The following is a 19,594-nucleotide window of genomic DNA, read 5'->3' as shown; positions in this document are numbered from 1 at the left end:
CACGCTTGTGAATACACACTTGTGACACTAGACACCATCGACTAGGGAATCTTCCTCTTGGCACTCCCCAACATTCATCACATGGCTGGGAGCCTGCGGGGATATTTCAAACTTGGGTTCTAAAATCTTTTTTTTTTAAGGATGTGTCCAGTCATTGAAGTTTGTGGCTATATCTGCAAGACGCTGAGCCCGCCTATCAGCTCTGCAATTTTGTGTGACAAGCAGTCGATGCGGTGAGAAAATCCATTTTATCAGCTCAATGAGCTGAGGGGACGCCTGTGGATAGATGCAAATCACAGCCCCGGGTGCTCTCCCCAAGCTGCAGGGCATCAGCCCCTGTGTTCTCCCGCTGTGAGCAAAGGTTCTCATCCAACCGAAATTTCCACAAAAGGGCAGCCTGGCTCTTGCCTGAATTTTTGAGTTCCCCTTACCATCTGAGGGGCCCAGGACCCAAGAACACATCCCTACTGCTTCTGATGAGCTCCCTGCTAACCTAGCTCAATCACTCTTGAACCTAGGGCTCTTCTCTATTTTAAAAGCACACTCCCATCACCTCGGAGTACGCAGAAGAGTTTCTCGCCAAGATTGCTCTCGGGGAGTTTATTGTTTGGTCTCATGGTAGAACCTCATACCTTCAGGGTCAACCAGGAGACTTCAGGAACCCTGGAGCGCTTCACACAGTGCAGCTAGACTTCTCTGGCACTCCCTGAGTTCCACAGCATACATGCAGGTCCTTGCAATGGGGAAGCCATGTCTCTCTGACCCATGTAGTGACTGGCAGGTTTATTAACCCCTCCATGGGTTCACTTCGCACTGATTAGTTAGACAGTGGTGTTGAAACTTTTAGTTTCGACCTTAAAGAAAAAGAAATGAAGTACTTTCACATATGAATTTTAGACTCAGTGCCCTGACCTTCTTAAGTACTACATTGAGTACAAGTAAATCTTCCAAACAGTCCAGCTGTTTGCCAGGCTTTTGTTTAAATGTCAGGTTGTCCTCAACCCATCCGATTCATCTCCTATTTCGAGCAAACAAAAGCAAGTGTGCAAATGTGTTTTATAAACAAAGTCCCGTTAGCTGACGCAGTTCTGCAGCAAGTGTTCATCTTTCAGGCTATTATTCTGTCCTGGTTGGGCAAGCCCACCGAGGAGAGTCCACCAAACATTTCAAACCCATTTCCAGAATGAGTCTCAGTGGAGATTAGGCAGAAGGGAGTCCTGGTGAAGTTCCATGAAAACATTTACACACATGACGTCTGGAAGTGATATTTAGTGCATGTCTCCCTAGTGACTTTCTGGAGTTTCCTCAGCCTCTGCATTTTATTTCTTCTGCTAATCAACTACAGAGAACACAGGTCTGTTCCCTAAAGTTCCCAACATTAGGGAGAAGAGAAGGGTCACAGAGAACCTACTGTCCTGACAGGCTAGTCAACAGGCTGAGGTGGACGTGAGGAGCAGGTTTCCAGGAGGCTGATGGACACCTGTCCAGACAGTGAGAAGGAAGGAGGCACTGTCTACTTACTGCACACTTGGTCTTACACCACAGGGTACTCCAAGCTCCAAGTGCGTTTGCATTACAGTGATTTGAGCTCTGTGGTCTGTACTGGGCAGCAAACTCTTTTAGAACGGGGCCTGGGATGGAGAATGAGGATCTGCCCCATACTGGCTGTGGGGGCTAGGCAACAACCTGAACCTCAGCTTCCCCATCTACAGAATGGAATAATAACTCCTCCTGACACCCTTGCTGCGCTGAGCAAACAGCTGGAGTTTGGTTCTTGTTGTCTCTTGCCTACTGTCACTAGGCCTGGCTGCCTCCTTCAGCTGGTGATAAAGGACAGGAAGGTAAGGATCTCAGGATAGCCATCCTGCCTCTAGCTCCAGCCAGCCAGGGGCCTGTGGAAGAGAGATGACAGGAACAGTCATCCTGAGAAGTGCCAGCCTGCGCACCTGGTCCTAGAGCTGGTAGTCCCTCCTCTGGGTCCACCCTCCCATCTTCTCTGCTCTGGAGATTGCTACAATCTCTGGAAAGACCAAGTAAAGAAACAGAGAACGGGGGGGGGGGGCTGGGGGGGACGGGGTGATCTACCAACAGTGAAATCTTCTCCTAAGTCATACACCTGGGTTAGTGTGACCCACTAGCAGAGTCGGCCTGAGGCACTTGCTGTCAGACTTTTAATAACAGGTCCTGTTCACCCGTATCTCAGTTCAGATGCTACATCCTGAGGTATAGAATGACATGGATTCTTTCATTCAAATCATATATATAACCCTTTAAATGACGCCAGCCTCAATGACTAACCGGGAAGGAAAGCAACAAGCGAGGGGAACAGGATCCCCAGAAATGGGTTTCCCCAACACTCCAAAAGCTCCGCCTTGAGCCCAGCCGTCCCTGACAACTCCTTTGGCCCGGGACATCTAAAATTCTATTCCTCAGTACAGAAGGGCCCAGGGGAAACTGTGCTCACACGATGTTCTCAGACCAGTTCCTGATTGGGAACCCAGTCAGAACAGGAGGCCGTGACACATCAAACTGTGACACGGGCAGTGCACACTCAGTACACCAACACCTGTATGCCCTCAAGAGTGTAATCCGCAGGACATGAGGTAAAAATTCTAAATGCACAGAATCGTCTGACTTCGGTTGCCCACAAACTTCTCAATTCCCTTTCCTCATCTTCAGCTCTGCAGAAGTTGCACGCCCCGGCCGCTGACCAAGGCCCGCCAGAGGGGGACACAGCGCCACCTGCTGCCGGTGCGAGGGAAGAGCCGGTCCCTCCGCGGAGCACCGAGGTGTTCTAGGGGATACTTACACCATTCAAAAGTCACAAAGGAATCCGCAAAGATTGACTTGACCCTGTACGAATTTTAACACTTGTTTTTGTTTTATTTTTCCTGATAGCTTACGAAAATGTCAATCTAATTTCAGGCCAAAGTAAATTTGAAATTTAAGTACTAGTTTATGTTTTAACCGATTCACTTCATGGGGCTGTTTTGTCTTTCGCCCTAATTAGAGTTCTCGTTTCTGCAGCCCATTCAAGTTCTATAACATTAATACCACTGCAGATGCTGAAATAGTTACAAACATAAATGAAACTAGTGTACAGGGACAATATGTTCAAAGAATGTTCCAGAAGAAACAGCATCTTACAACTATTCCAGTAAAAGAGAATTTATTGAAAATATATATTTTTTATTAGAATACATTCTGATTATGGTTTCCCACCCCTCCTCCCAGATCCCCTTCCCCACTTCAGAACACATTCAAATCCACAACCGTTTTTTCTCTCTCATTAGGCTATAAGCAGGCATTCGCAACAACAACAACAACAACAATAATCTAAAAACAGATGGAAGCAAAACTAAAAACAGAAGAAAAAATACTATAAACACACAGACATGGAGACACACACACATGAGGAATAAAGAAATCCCATAAAAACACAAAACCAGAAACAATATATAAGCAAAAAGACCTGTAAGGTAATATTAATTAATTAATTAATTAATTAATTAATACCCTGACAAAGAATTATGAGACAAAGAACCTCCAACGATGCCACTGAGTTCATTTTGTGTTGGTCATTTATTGCCGGGCATGGAGCCTGTCCTTATGGTTTGATTTTCCATCTGTGAGCAGTTGGAGAGTTTCTGGGTTAGGGCGCCCACTTCCCCTTTCAGCACTAGGACCCCATCTGGCCCAGCCCTGCACCATCCTGTGCTTAGTGTTTTAGTCTCTTGGAGTTCATGTGTATCGGTCCCGCCATGTTTAGAAGACTGTTTCCCTGCTGTCCTCCATCCCTCTGGCTTCCTGCCTCCCCTTCCACGGGGTTCCCTGAGCCCTGAGGGAAGGGGCTTGATGCGGACAACCCATTTAGGTTTCTCACACTCCGCTTTCCTAAACCAATTTGCACTGCTGGCAGATTCTCCTTCTTAAGTAAATCCAATATATAACTCCATTTTAAATGAAGTCTGTCCCCACAACAAGTAGCGAGGACGATTTATTCAACTACAAATAAAAAGTGCTCTTTACACTGAACCATCAACCAAAGAAAATACAATGGCTGTACCTAGACCCCCTGCACATACGTAGCAGATGTGCAGCTTGGTCTTTGTGCAGATCCCCAAAGAAACTAGAGCGGGGTACTCCCTGACTCTGTTTCCCTAACTGGGCTGCCTTGTCTGGCCTCAGTAGGAGAGGATGTGCCTAGTCCTGCAGTGAATTGATGTGCCAGAGTGGGTTGGTACCCAGGGGGAAGGGCACCCCCTTCTCAGAGGTGAAGCAGAAGGGGTTGGCAGAGAACTATATGAGGAGGAGACTGGGAGGAGATGGGGCACCAGAATGTAAACTGAATTAATTAACCAATTAATTCATTTTTAAATTAATCTTAAAATTAACCAAATAATTAATTTTTCCATTAGCTAATTAATAGGGGAAAATGTTCTTTAGGTCTATATACTGGATTTCTAATCTGGATGGTTCAGACCTTGTACATTATGACCAGGGAAAAGGGTAGAGGTCACTTGTCAATGATTGCCCCAGCATGTCTCAGATTGTCTAGGCAACATCGACCCTCAGAGTCGGACCACTACTGTGACAGGGACCTGTTCAGCAGTGCCCAGAGGTAGCTTCGTGCAGCCACCACCTCCCAACATCAATATCAGTCGGTATTTTATTAAATTTTCATTCTTATCACTGGAGAGAGAAGAGACAACAGGGAGTAATTACGCCTTTTAAAATTACATATATTTCCAAAATATCCAGTGAGGGAAAAGGTTGTTTATAATAAGACCTAAGAAACAGCTACTGCTTAGTTTCTGCCTAACCTGAAACAACTTCATAGATTTCATTCCAATATTTAGGAAACTAAAGGGTAGGCACGCTGTCAGGGATTCAGCTAGGGAAATGACGTGCCTTATAAATACAACTTTTTAACTGCACAGAACTGTGCTTATAACAGAGACCATGTTCATCAATTTTTGTTGTAGAAAGGCACCATGACCAGGGAAATTTATAAAAAAGAAAGCCTCGGCATTCCAGAGCAGTAGAGTTTGTGACCACCATTTGGGAACCTCAGCAGCAGGCAGGCAAGCATGGTACTAAATCAGTACCTGAGAGCCTACATCTTGACCTACAAGCATGAGACAGAGGGACCTACTGGGGATGGTGTGGGGTTTCTGAAACCTCAAAGCCCTCCCCCCAGTGACAGTACCTCCAACCAGGGCATACATCCTAATCCTTCCCAAAAAGTTCCACCAACTGGGAACCAAACATTCAAATATACATACGCAACCTATGGGCATCATTTTCAGTCAAACCATCAAAATGAAGAAGTCTGGTCCAGCTTTCATACAGGCTGTGTTTATGAGAACTTAGTTCAGACCAGTGTCTTAGCCGCACATAATAGAAAACGCTGGGCAGGATGAGCTTCCACTAGGGGCTGACAGTTCATTTATCTTGCCACTCAGCCGGCATCCCCACAAAAACACCTGAGATAGTCAACTTAAAGGGAGGAGGGGTTAGTTTGGCTTATGGTTTCAGAGGGTTCTGTCTAAAGCCATTGGGCCTGACCCCGGTGAGGCTATGACAGGCAGAACATTCTAGAAGGAGCACGTGGTATATGCCTGTTCACTTTGTGGTGTTGAAGAGGTAGGATGGAATCAGGAAGATAGCCTTCAGGAACACGCCCCCAAATGACTTCAGGGACATACCCCCAAATCTTAATCTTCCTTCTACCTCAGAAGCCATCAACCATCTATAACTCCTCAATCAGGCATGGAGGCTTCATATTAAGTACAACACCTCAGTCAGTGCAGCCCATGACAGAGTTCCAAGGGATCTTAATAAACACCAGCATTGTGGGGAGGAAGAGAGTGTTCATATCTTGGCGATAGTAATAGATTGACCCCCCCCCCCAAGGGCCTGTGAGCTCCCCGCTCGTGGATCTGGGTCAGATTTGCAGTGCCAAACCTGTGTTTCCATCTGTGTAGTGACTTCAATCCTATCAGAAAGCAGTTGGTTGCCTAGATACCCTTCATGCCACTATTGCTCCTCTGGGTCTACTGGTCATTATTATTAATCATGACATGGGTCATGATTGTGTGGGGCTATTTATGATCTTCTCACTCCAGCAGTCTGTGTACTATCTCCTAGCGTTCTGAGATCTAGCCAGCAGGGAGCTACCTTCTTAGCACAGACTGGGTTTTGTTTTATGTGGGTCACATCTATACTGGCTTCAATAAGCCACTGCATATATGGCGGCAAAGACTGGAAGCTAGCTCCCGTCGGTACATTCCAAACTAAGAAAGACAACCACAGCTTCCGGTCCCAGGTGCTGCGGGAGCCGCGGGTTACCGTGCAGACATGGCCAAGTCCAAGAACCACACCACCCACAACCAGTCCCGCAAATGGCACAGGAATGGCATCAAGAAACCCCGGTCACAAAGATACGAATCTCTTAAGGGGGTTGATCCCAAGTTCCTGAGGAACATGCGTTTTGCCAAGAAGCACAACAAGAAAGGCCTGAAGAAGATGCAGGCCAACAATGCAAAGGCAGTGAGCGCACGTGCAGAGGCTATCAAGGCCCTTGTGAAGCCTGAGGTCATCAAGATGCCAAAGGGCCCCAGCCGCAAACTCAGCCATTTGGCTTTCATCGCTCACCCTAAGCTTGGGAAGAAGATTCGAAGCTACATGGCCAAGGGTCATAGGCTCTGCCAACCAAAGCCCAAGGTTCAAACCAAGGCAGAGGCCCTAAGGCCCAGGCTTCGGCTCCAGCTCAGGCTCCCAAAGGTGCCCAGGTCCCTGAAAAGGCCCCTGCCAAAGTGAAGACAGACGGACTTCGGTGACACCCACCTACACACTAGTGCAGATGACCAGTGTCCTGTGCTGTTTTTACAAATAAACTTGAAACAAGAAAAAAAAAGAAAAAAGAAAAAGAAAGACAACCACAAGTCAGACACACTTCCTTCAAAACAGGAGTACAGTTTACCAGAGTAAAGGGATCGGCTCTGCGAATGAGTCCGCGGATGCTTACAAGTACCTCCTCAGCCATAAAATAGTCTGAGGATAAAGAGACCAAAAGAAAATGTCTAGAGCTTGCAGCTCACACTTTAACAGCTCCTGGCCAGAGTGGGAGAACACAAAGTCAGAAACTGGAAAAATAAAACACACAAAAGTGTGTATGGGGCTGGAGAGACGTCTCAGGGTGAGAGCACTTGTTCTTGCTAAAGACCCTGATCAGCTCCTAGCACCCACGTGGTGGCTCACAACCACCTATCACTCCAGTTCCGGGGAACCTGATGACCTCTTCTGACCTCTGCAGTCTTTGGGCATGTGCATGGTGCACATGCGCACATGCAGGGAAAACATAAGTAATAAAAACCTTTTGAAAGAAAATACGTGCACCGTTGCCAACAGTCCCATTGGTCCTGTCGTTTGAAGTTGGTACTTCTTTCATTTGAACATATCCATGGGATGCCGTGTGATATGATACACAATGTTCAGCCATCGAATCAAGGCCCTTAATGCTCTGTCTCCTGAAGCATTGTGTGCTGTTTGTGTCAGAAAACATTGAGCTTCTCTGTTTTGTCTCTTTAACATGTATACGTATATGATGTATATGTGTATGTGTATATGTATATGATTGTATATGTGTGTATGTGATGTATATGTATATGATGTACATGTATATGATGTACGTGTATATGTATGGGTATATGATGTATATGTATATGATGTATGTGTATATGATGTATGCGTATATGATATATATGTATATGATATATGTATATATGATGTATGCATATATGATGTATATTATATGATGTATGCACATATGATATATGTGTATATGATGTATGTGTATATGATATATATGTATATGATATATGTATATATGATGTATATGTATATGATGTATGCGCATATGATGTATATGTATATGATGTGTGCATATATGATGTATGTATATATGGTGCATATGTATATGATGTATATGTATATGATATATGCATATATGATGTATGTGTGTATGATGCATATGTATATGATGTATGCATATATGATGTATGTGTATATGATGCATATGTATATGATATATGTGATTATGATGTATGTGTATATGATGTATATGTATATGATGTATGGTGTATATGATGTATATGTATATGATGTATGTGTATATGATGTATATGTATAGGGTGTATGTGTATATGATGCATGTGTATATGGTGTATATGTATATGGTGTATGTGTACATGATGTATGTGTATATGATGCATGCATATATGATGTATAGGTATATGTATATGATGTGTAGGTATAGGTATATATGACAGTTATAAGTCGTGGCCACCCAACTGTCATAAGAACACTCCCATGTAGACCTTCCTCTAACTCTATAATAGGCTAACAGACAGGCTGCTAGCCAGCCTCCCTCCACCACCACACCACCCTATCATTTCTAATTCTATTATTTTACTGTTTAAGCATACAAAATCCACTGTTCTAGCTTCTGTGTATGAGTAAGAGCATGTAACACAGGTGAGCATTTGCTTCATTTAACATGCTAGTTCCACCAATACTGCACCAGTGACATTACATTGTTACTTTTTGTGGCTAAAAAATATTCCGCTGGACAAAGAGTGGAGCAGAGACTGAAGGACAGGCCATCCAGAGACTGCCCCACCTGGGGATCCATCCCATATACAGACACCAAACCCAGTCACTACTGCTGATACTAAGAAGTGCTTGCTGACAGGAGCCTGATATGGATGTCTCCTGAGAGGCCTGCCAGATCCTTACTGATACAGATGAGGATGCTTGCAGCTGACCTTCAGACTGAGTATGGGGACCCAATGGAAGAGTTAGAGAAAGGAATGAAGGAGCTGAAGGGGTTTTCAACCCCATAGGAAGATCAACAATATCAACCAACCAAACCCCCAGAACTCTCAGGGACTTAACCACCAACCAAAGAGTACGTATGGGGGGACCCCCATATATGTAGCAGAGGATTGTCTTGTTTGGCATCAATAGGAAGAGAAGCCCTGGGTTCTGTGAAGGCTTAGTTCCCCAGTGTAGGGGAATGCCAGGGTGGTGAGTTGGAGTGGGTGGGTGGAAGGGAGAGCATCCTCAGAGAGCAGGGGGAGAAGAAAGTGGAAGAGAGGACTGGGGAAAGGGATAACATTTGAAATGTAAATACATAAAATATTCAATAAAAAAGAAAAAAACTAAATATTCTTCTGGATATAGGTAGGTAGGTAGATAGATGAATGGATGGATGGACAGACAGATAAATAGCATTTTATTTAACTATCAATGAAAACCTAGGCTGATTTCATACCTTGGTTATTAAAGATGGTGGGTTTCTTTTCTTTTGTTTTGTTTTTCAATGTATACGAGTGTTTTGCCTGCACGTATGTGTATGTGTCATGTGAGTACCTCACCCACAGAGGCCAGAGGAGAATGGTGGATCTCTGGACCTGGAGTTACAGATAGTTAAAAGCATCCAAGCAGGTACTGGGACTTGCACTTGGTTCCTCTGGAAGAGCAGCCAATGCCCTTAACCGCTGAGCCATCTCCCCAACCCCATGAAATTACTACAGAGTATATGGTATTTTTTTAACATCTGATTAACTTATTTTTAATTCACGGTAAGTTTATTCATTGTATAATTCATCAAATATATCATTGTTAGTAATTCATAGAATTATATATTCTACTTGTTTTCAGAAATTTGTTAATCAAGGTTTTTCTAAATTTGCTTTTAGATTTTAAATAAATTTTCCAGTTGCACTGAAATTTTTTTAGAAAAACCTAAGAATTTGTTTTTTTAAAAAAACTATTTAGTACGTAGATTCCATTATTTGCTTCACTTAAAGTCAAAATACATACACATCATGTATTGGAATGGTTCTTCTGGTGCGCCGAGACACCATGTTGAAGTAACAGGTAAAGAACAAGGACCAAGGGCCCCCTTTCCAGGCTAAAGTCGGAACTATCAAGGTTATAAATGAGTAGCCAGCCATCTTGTCTCACTAAAATCTAGCTTGAAACAATGTTCAGCCATAAACCAAGTCTAAGAGAGTCCTTATTTTCCCCATAATGAACAATAAATATTTTTATGTATTTCCTTCCAAAAAAAAAAAAAAAGATGTTTCTAAAAACAGTGTGGAACTCCCGACCTCATCCCCTGCACTAGACACGCCCTCACCTGTGACTAGAAAACCAAGCCCTGTACCAGCCTCCCTGCTTCCATTCCAGCATCCCCTCTCTAGCCTCTGGGCCCCTTTCCTTTTTAACACAATAGATGGTTTCAGTGAGATACCTCCTAGCTTCCCAGCCAGCTCTCGGATGTCCCTGCTCTGTCACGGCAGGTGGATTTCAGCAATGTTCAGGACTATAGTAACTCTCCTACCTGTGACTTCACTCACAAGGCTGTGTGGAAGACTGCTGGGGAGCCTTAACCCTTTCCCTTGCCGGTTATGAAGCATGTTTGTGGTATTAACGTTTTTAATACTACAAGTCCTCGAGTTAGGCGATTTTAAACACATCATGGTGATTAGCGAGAAGAGGAGTTTTGGGGGAAGCCTGGTAAGGCTACAGATTGAGCAGGCAGGCAGTGATGTGGCATACCAGAAAGTGATGGGGCAGGGGTCAGTTTTAAATACATCCCCCAAAATCTACAGTTTGGCCATAGCTTCCAAAGCTCAAACACACATGCCCATTGGCTGCCTAATTCTGCTCTCTCAACATGTCACAAAAAGTCAAAAACATTAAGTAAAATTGGTTATTTCTTAAATGCCATAGGGTATAATATCTTACTCTAGAGCTCTGGAGTTTAAACGAGAACTTTGTGTTAGTGATCAAACCCCAAACCCCTGAGGAGTCACAATGAATACTCTACCGATGGGCAGCTGCAGCCCCAGGACTGGAGCTCTGAAGAGGGATGGCCCATGTTACAGTTTCCTAAAGTCTCCAGTGCGAAGACACATAAAAAAAGTTTGCATCCCACGTGCCCAGGATTGAAAGTTACAGTCCTAAGGCCACAGACCAGAGCAACAACTTACACGCTGAACACCCAGTCTCTCACGGAAGTGCAAAAGAAAGAATGGGGGGTGGGGGAGATGAGAAAGAAAGGCAGGCTTGGTCTTGTTCTCTGTTTGTCAAGGGGCTAGAGAGATGGCTTCCAGAGGACCTAAGTTTGGTTCCCACTTTGGGCAGCTTATAACTGCCTATACCTCCGTCTCCAGAGAACAGTGCCTTTCTCTGACCTCCCAGGGTACGCTCTCACATCCACACTGAGTTCCACAAAGCACACACATCCATAAAAACAACAACAAAAGCTTTACGAAAGAGGAAGAGAGACAGAGAGAGGGAGAAAGAGAGAGAGCATGTGTGAAATCAAAGCATTTACAGTATGAGATTGTCAGGGGGCAAAAGATCCCCATACAAAACATCACAGCAGTCCTGTCCCCTGGGCTGGCTTTCCCTTTCCCCACCATGTATGGGAAATGATTACCTTGGATGAGGTCAGTATCCCATGGTGGCATTAGAGCTCCTGAAAGAAGAAACTGCACTGAATACAGTGTCAGTGTAAGACACAGCAGGGAACCAAGGAGGTGCTCTACCAGAAAGGAACTGGCCGACACCTCAATCCTGGACTTCCCAGCCTCCACACCTGAAAGAAAAAAGCAATTTCTGTCTGTGAGGCATGCAGCCTGTGGCGTTTCATTATAGTCACCCAAACTGTCTTGGACAGAGCTGGGACAATCCCATCCCCTATCCGAATTACAAAGTCTTCAAGGGACACATTTTTTGTCACTGTATTCTCAGCCTTTAGCTGCCATTGAACAACCAGATATTTGCATTAGTGAATGAATGAGTTAGTGAATGAATGAGTGAATGAATAAATGAGTGAGTGAATAAATTAGGGAATGAGTGAGTGAATGAATGAGCAAATGAGTTAGTGAATGAATGAGTGAATGAATAAATGAGTGAGTGAATAAATTAGGGAATGAGTGAGTGAATGAATGAGCAAATGAGTTAGTGAATGAATGAGTGAATGAATGAATGAGTGAATGAATTAGAAAATGAGTGAGTGAATGAATTAATGAATAAGCAAATGAATTAGTGAGTGAATGAGTGAATGAACGATGAATGATTTAGCAAATGAATGAGTGAATGAGTGAGCGAATGAGTGAGTGAATGAATGAATGAATGAATGAGTGAATGAATGATTTCCCCAGTCCTTGGCTAGATAGAATGTGACATAGTCTCACCTCACCCAGATGTAACTGAAAACGACACAGAAACATAGGGATCCATTTAACTTTCAGCTTCTTTTTAAGATTAAATAGTGTCCCTTTGCAAAAAAATAAATCCTTGCTGGTTTTATTTGGCAACCTGTATAACTGATTTAAGTACTAGGTGGCATGTTGTAATTAATGAAACAGTACTTGATGTTTGGATCAAATTAAACAAACAATGCACTGTAAACAGGCATAAGTATTGGTTTTCATCCATAAAATATAGCTAGATATTATCTGGAAGAGACAATTAAAAAGACTAAATTCACTGATTTATTAGAATGGTTTTACATGTGCATGTGTGTATATTTACCTATGTATAAAAATCTATAAAACACATATATGTGTATATAAATAATAAAGAAAATTATTTAGTCTTTCAATTAATAAAAAGTATATTTTATAATGAAAAAAAAAAGATTAAATAGTGTCACGAATCTAATCTGCAAATGGCAATGTAAGAGCTACTACACCTTCTATTATTATCCACAATGGTCACAAAATATAAACGAGAACCCCCATTTCTGTCGTCTTGGCCACACGGGTAGATGCCTCTCCCTACCCCGAGCACACCAGCCCTCCCCAAACCTTCCTCTGGATTGAGGAAAACCGCACTCTCTTGTGCAGAACTCCTGGGTTCCCATTTGCTGGGCACCTCAGCTCACAGGAGGGGGCATGCTGGCTTTGGGTAATGATCCCGCAGGCTCCAGAGAGAGAGCTCAACCCCATCCCTGAGACTGATGAAAGTTTACTTTTCCCGGAGCTGTAACTGTAACTATTGCCGACAATGAAGGCTAAATGGGCCAGAGATGAGAAGTAGCTCCCAGATCCTGAGTCTGGACTCATCAGAGGCAATTATTCTAACGGAGACCACCTTGGGTCTCTGAGAGAGCCAGCTTCCTTCCACGGAAACCCATCGACAGCCCTCCTGTAATTGAGGAGAAGTCTCCTGGATCACAAATCCATCTCATAATTAGCCTAGGATTCCTCTGAGAAAGTGTGGACATAATTTCCTTTGTGTGTGAGTTCCAAAAGGACAAGTGTCCTAGCCCGTGTTCTCTAAATGTCCCCCATTGATTGTCTCAGTCTACAGTGTGTTGATTTTTCAGCCCAGAGTGTATAAGGTGAAGGAAACAATAACCAAATATAGAAAAATATCGACCCGCAACCATTGATTCCAGGCCCCACAGTGTGAAAAGATTAGTTACTTTTAAGAGAGGTAGCGAAGGTGACTTTCAACTACTTTTTATTGACTAGCACAGACCAGATAAACCCTTCTGCTCAAAGCCATGCACTCCTCAGAAGCCCCTGGGAACAACTTGCCTCAGTTAAGAGCAACACCGCATTAGGCTTAACAGTGAATAGTACTTGAGTATTATGTCCAACCCACAACCTCAAAGACACTAGGGGTGTGTTCTCTCACTGAGCTATATACACTCTCAGCCCAAAACCTAGGTACCACAGTCATCATGTTTTCAAAAAATATATAAGTGTACTATATATATATATATATATATATATATATACACATTACATTGTATATCATATATGTTATATGTGTGTGTGTATATATATATATATATATATATATATATATATATATATATATATATATATATATATATATATATAGCAATCAAATGATTTGTGGTGCTTTGATTTAATGATACATTTACTGTTTATTATGTTTTGGCAAGAGACCCAAGGGTGTACTTTGAGTGAGTGTGTGTGTGTGTGTGTGAGTGAGTGTGTGTGTGTGTGTGTGTGCGTGTGTGTGCGTGTACAGATGCATGTGTCTGTATGTATGTATGTAGGTATACATGTATATGCAAAGATGTATGACCTCATTCCTTTCAGATCTGTATGCAGTAAAAGACACTCTGCCTTTCTGAGAATACTGCCCTGTGCCCCTCTAGGGCCTCCCCGTGGTCTTAGGTTTCTCAGCAATTCATTGACAATAGTAAATCCAAACCCCACCAAAATCCTATATATGGTGTTACTAATTGCCAAGGAGCTTGCTTCACTGTCTTGAAAAATCCAGCCTGTTCTCGGGGTCTGACTCCCGAGCACCTCTTCCGCTTAACCTTCATGCTTAAATCTACATTAAAATATCTTTCTTAAACCTTAACTCTACTTCACAACGGTCGTTCCTGAAATTCTTTTCCGCGCTAAAGTCATCAGTCCTGGTTTGATCTTAGTGGAGGTCCCTAAACTCTAAGAGAGCTTCTCAGGTGGTTGCCTCCTGCCACCTACAACCCAGACAGTTGGGTGTGCTCATCCACCCTCCAGAGAGACAGCTTCCTCCTCGTTGCTGGGTTTTCTACTTCCTCAGACCAGATAGAAACTCTAGCAGAACTAATATTTTTCTCCCTGCCCCATAGAAGAAGTTGAGAATGTGGGGGAACCGCTGGGGTGTTATGAGTCCCTTCTACACACTGATCCTGCAAAGAGAAAGCATTCCTCACTACAGCTAGATCCACACCTTTACAAAGCGTTTGTGGAAGAATTTCCATGACTCGCCAATGAGCACTTTTCACTCAGCAACTGTTTGTTTACCTCATTTCTACTCCACACTGAGTAGATGTTCGGTGGAGGTTTGGCGATGGTTAGGGATGGACGGAAGAGCATTTAGCAGAAGAATGGAAGGGAATGGGACCAAAATACACCATATTCTCGTGTGAGATCCTCAAAGAATCTAAAAATACTGTACTAAAAAAGCACACATCTGCTGAAAACCGGACAGCTCATAAGTCCCTAACAGCTAACTTCATCCTTCCCAGAGCAACGCAGCTACTAGCAAACAAGAAGTATTTTCCATCTGCTCATCCAGTCTCTTGGCCAGAGCCCTTGCCAGGCTTAGCTTCTGGTTTGCAGGAAAGCTAACTACAGAAAGGAGAGCCCAGAGCCTCAAACATCAACCAGACCACAACCCCAGCTTCTTTGTTTCAAGGTCAGTCTGGGCACCACGGATAACACCTAAAACTCTGCCGCTTGGCTCCACATTTGCATCCTGCACAAGCGGAGGTGAGAGCACAGAGGCCACCGCAGCCCGAGCTAATTAGCAACACCTGCATCAAGGCACGATTAGCATCTTGCTATTAGGTTACTGTTTGCATTACAGGGTAAGTGATTAGACCTGTCAAGCTATGACAGGACAGGCTTCGTATTTTAGTTCATGTATAAATTTAAATGTCATCCTTTTCATAGCCAAAAAAAAAAAGCATCTTTAGACAGGACGGTAGCTATTTTTGAATTTTCGTTACAGACTGTGTTTGTCAGTGACAGGGTTATAGTTCAATTCCTAAGAAGCAGGGTAGTGTATTTCCATGAACGGACGTATCAGTTGCATCTGGACCACAGAGTCCTTCCATACTTGGTCTCTCAAGGTTCCAGTGATCAGATACACATTCTTAAGCTGGGAGCACATGTTTCATTACTACCCGGCATGCACAGGTGCCCAAGATAGATATGCTGATCTAACAACATTCACTTTCTGCTCCTAGGATGAGGACTCTCAAGTCTCCCAGTTGCACGTCTCCTCCATGAGCAATGGAGCCCTTTACTGTCCCAAACACAGGACGCCTCACTGCCACGCTGTGTATGTTATCTAAGTCCGGCATCCAAGATAACCAAGCGTAACGGTTGCGTTCCAGTAGGCATGGTACCTACCACACCACAGCTAATATTTTGTGTGATTGCACTTGCCTTTGTGTATGTGACGAACACAAAGGGTTGTGTCTGAGAGGCTTCAGAGAACAGACCCAGCAAGAGGAAAGAAGTGGGGAGGGGGTGTATGCCTGTGTGCCAGTGTGTGTGTGTCTGCGTCTCTGTGAGTGTATGTGTCTCTGTGTGCATACTCAAGTACATATGCTTGTGTGTGTATGCATGTGGAAGTCAAAAGACAATCTGAGGAAGAATTGGCTCCCTCTTCTACCAGGGATCAAACTCAGGTTGTGAGTGCTGGCAGAAAATGCCCTTACCCACTGAGCCATCTTGCCAGTCCAAGAAGGGAACAACTTTTAATAGTCTTTGCAACTAGAATAAGAACTCAAAATACACTTTCCAAAATAAATGAATTATCCACTTGTCAGGAACATGACAAAACTTGGCACAAAGTCTAATCTGTAGGGCTTGGACTTATTACCATAACATGCTGACTCTAAAACTCTTAATTCTGTAGAGTCATCTCACAGTATTAAAAGTAAATGTAATTTGAAGTTAATGATGTGAACATTATTAGCATTTAATCAAACCACTCACCTTGGCTTCTCAGAAACTAACGAAAGAAATGGTGTCACAAATAATAAGATGGACCTTGGTCGCCAACCTGGTCCTTTATCACACATCAATGGTGCTTCTTAACCTTGGACAAATCATGTCCCTTCTTTCTGCCTGGATTTTCAGATGAAGACAGACACTGTTTTATATACACTGTGTTCATCAATGTGGCAGAGAGAGAGAGAGAGAGAGAGAGAGAGAGAGAGAGAGAGAGAGAGAGAGGGGACGCTTGCTGGAAGTGTAATTAGTCCTAATTAAACTTAGTGGGTCTCTATCATCTCTATCTCTCTATCTCTCTCTCTCTCTCTAACACACACACACACACAAGCATGTTGAAGAGAACTCGTTTGGATGAAGGGGGCCAATAAGAGTAAGAAAGAAAGGTTGGTGGTGATCAAAATACGTTATATGCATGCATGGAATTAAGAAAGTATAAAATAAATTGCAATTAGAACCAGGACAGTCACAAACCCTGTTCATGAAGGTGAATATTTGTATAGCATGTTGTCTGCTTCACAAAGACACACAAGGAGGAAGAGGAGAGTTCCACAGGTCCTGTTCTCAGAGGGATCAGGTTATGGTACTGATGACCACACAGTGAGATCACAGATGGGAGGCACTGGACACAGAAGAAAGTCATGAAGCACTCAGCTTATTTCATTGTTTCAGAATAAAATGCAGAGAAAATTGTGTGGAGAAAACTAGGTGAGAAAAAAGAGCCAGATGTTCTCCAAATTATTCTATAGGTGCATAGATAAAATGGAGAAGAAAAAGAAACCAACAGCAATCCTTCCAAACGCATGAAAAAGGAAGGAGGAGGTACCAACTTCTGTCTTAAGGTTTCACTGCTGTGAACAGACACCATGACCAAGGCAACTCTTATAGAGGACAACATTTAATTGGAGCTGGCTTACAGGTTCAGAGGTTCAGGCCAGTATCACTAAGGCAGGAACATGTCAGCATTCACATGGCAGGCATGGTGCAGGAGGAACTGAGAGTTCTACATCTTCATCTGAAGGCTGCTAGCAGAGCACTGGCTTCCAGGCAGCTAGGGTGAGTATCTTAAAGCCCATGCCTCTAGTGACTCATCTACTCCAACAAGGCCACACCTTCTTACAGTGCCACTCCCTTAGCCAAGTATATGCAAACCATCCCAGAAACATACACTTGCTCCATAGTGAAAAATATGAAAATTTTTATACTGGTCATGGAATAGAAACAAATGCACACACACACACACACACACACACACACATCACTCAAAATATAATTTTAACCGAAGTAACATGCAAAGTCAATGAACTTCTGAAATTATTCATTTCATTTCTAAACCGGATCTTACAGAATGAGATTCAGATATAACAAATTTTAGGGAAGTTAAGGATTGAAAGGTGAAACTGTTAGATTGGTCTCCTGTAGTGAACTAAAGGATCTTTTTCCTTTTAATAAAGCAGAACAGGGTGTCCAAGGAGCTCTTGGGCCTTCCTTAGAGTGACCTTATTAACAATGACACAGCTGTCACCTTACAGTTGTCAATAAGAACACCTAGGCAGACATAGGAGCCTATGGGCTGCTTGTGTTTAGACAACATGTTGCCTGGTTGGGTATCCTGTAGGAGTCAGCTAATGTGAACGACACAGTATCAGGGAATGAAGAGTCAGTATGCAATGGTAACACTGGATGTCTGAGCGACACTCAAGGTAAACAGTGATGGAACTCTTTTATATAACCATTCCTGGCTGAATGTCACTTTTATGTGAGTTCTGTATAAAGATGGCCTTGGGGCTAGAGACCTGAGACTTTGCCATCAGCAGCTTGCTTGTATGTCTGTCTGTAGGTATGTGTGTGCCTACACTTGCCTGTGTTTGGACCTGTGTCCCAGTATGCCTGAGTGCCTGCCTGTGTCTAACTGTCTTAGCTACTTTCTCCTGTACTGTGTAAAGAATGCTGTCTTAGTCGGGGTTTTTATTCCTGCACAAAACATCATGACCAAGTTGGGGAGAAAAGGGTTTTTCAGCTCATACTTCCACATTGCTGTTCATCACCAGAGGAAGTCAGGACTGGAACTCAAGCAGGTCAGGAAGCAGGAGCTGATGCAGAGGCCATGGAGGGATGTTACTTACTGGCTTGCTTTCCCTGGCTTGCTCAGCCTGCTTTCTTATAGAACCCAGGATCACCAGCCCAGGGATGGTAATACTCACAATGGGCTGGGCCCTCCCCCTTGATCACTAGTTGAAAAAATGCCTTACAGCTGGATCCCATGGAGGCATTTCCTCAATGGAAGCTCCTTTCTCTGTGATAACTCCAGCTTGTGTCAAGTTGACACAAAACTAGCCAGTACAGATGTCTTACTCACTTCTGGCTCCCTCCAGCCTCCTGTGACCTTCCTTCTCCCCCGGCATTGGAGCACGGACCTCACACACATTCTGGAAGGAACTCTTGCAGAAAAATTAGTGTTGTCTAATTTCTGTTGTGAACAGCTCAATACCACAGACGGGGCAAGTTGTAAAGAAAAGAGATTAATTTGATTCACAGTTGATTCAGCCTCAGGGGGCCCCATCTGGTAATGGGCATCTTCTTGGCAGTGTCCCAGGCAGCAGCAGGGTTCACATGACAAGTGACTGAAAGTGCAGGAATATATACAACTGTCTGGTCTCTCTCCTCTTACAGACCTCCTAGGATTCAACCATATGAGCCCGACGTCTATGTCTTTTGACCCCAGTCACTTCCCCCAAAATTCCCTCTAAGCATCACCACTGGATAGCCTGGTTAGGTTTCTGCTCTCTAGACACAGGACAGCAGAGATCTGATTTGTAACCTGAGTTTCAGATAGGACAACCACAGAGGAGGGTGCCCCGGGGGAGTCTGTGCTGGCACATGACAGTCTGTGGTCTGAGTACAACTTTCCTGCATGCAGCGGCGCCTCGGAAAGTGCAGCCAGTGAGGTCTGGGCAAGGGAAACGGGCAAGGGCCTGCAGCAAGAGGGTGAAGAGGGAAACAGGATTCCCAGTCAG

The 19,594-nt window shown here is 43.7% G+C and overlaps 1 pseudogene across 1 annotated transcript; it reads left to right on the top strand.

Annotated features, from left to right (window-relative positions):
- The first annotated feature begins 6,327 nt into the window (after positions 1-6,327).
- On the top strand, positions 6,328-6,842 carry LOC308438358 (large ribosomal subunit protein eL29-like; annotated as a pseudogene). Its single transcript has one exon. The product of its transcript is annotated as a large ribosomal subunit protein eL29-like (transcript).
- Positions 6,843-19,594: the final 12,752 nt, after the last annotated feature.

The sequence above is a fragment of the Micromys minutus genome, assembly GCF_963924665.1.
Source record: "Micromys minutus genome assembly, chromosome: 27".
Taxonomy (NCBI): Eukaryota; Metazoa; Chordata; class Mammalia; order Rodentia; family Muridae; genus Micromys; species Micromys minutus.
Note: the sequence above shows the minus strand (reverse complement) of the source record. Positions and strands in the feature narration are given on the sequence as shown.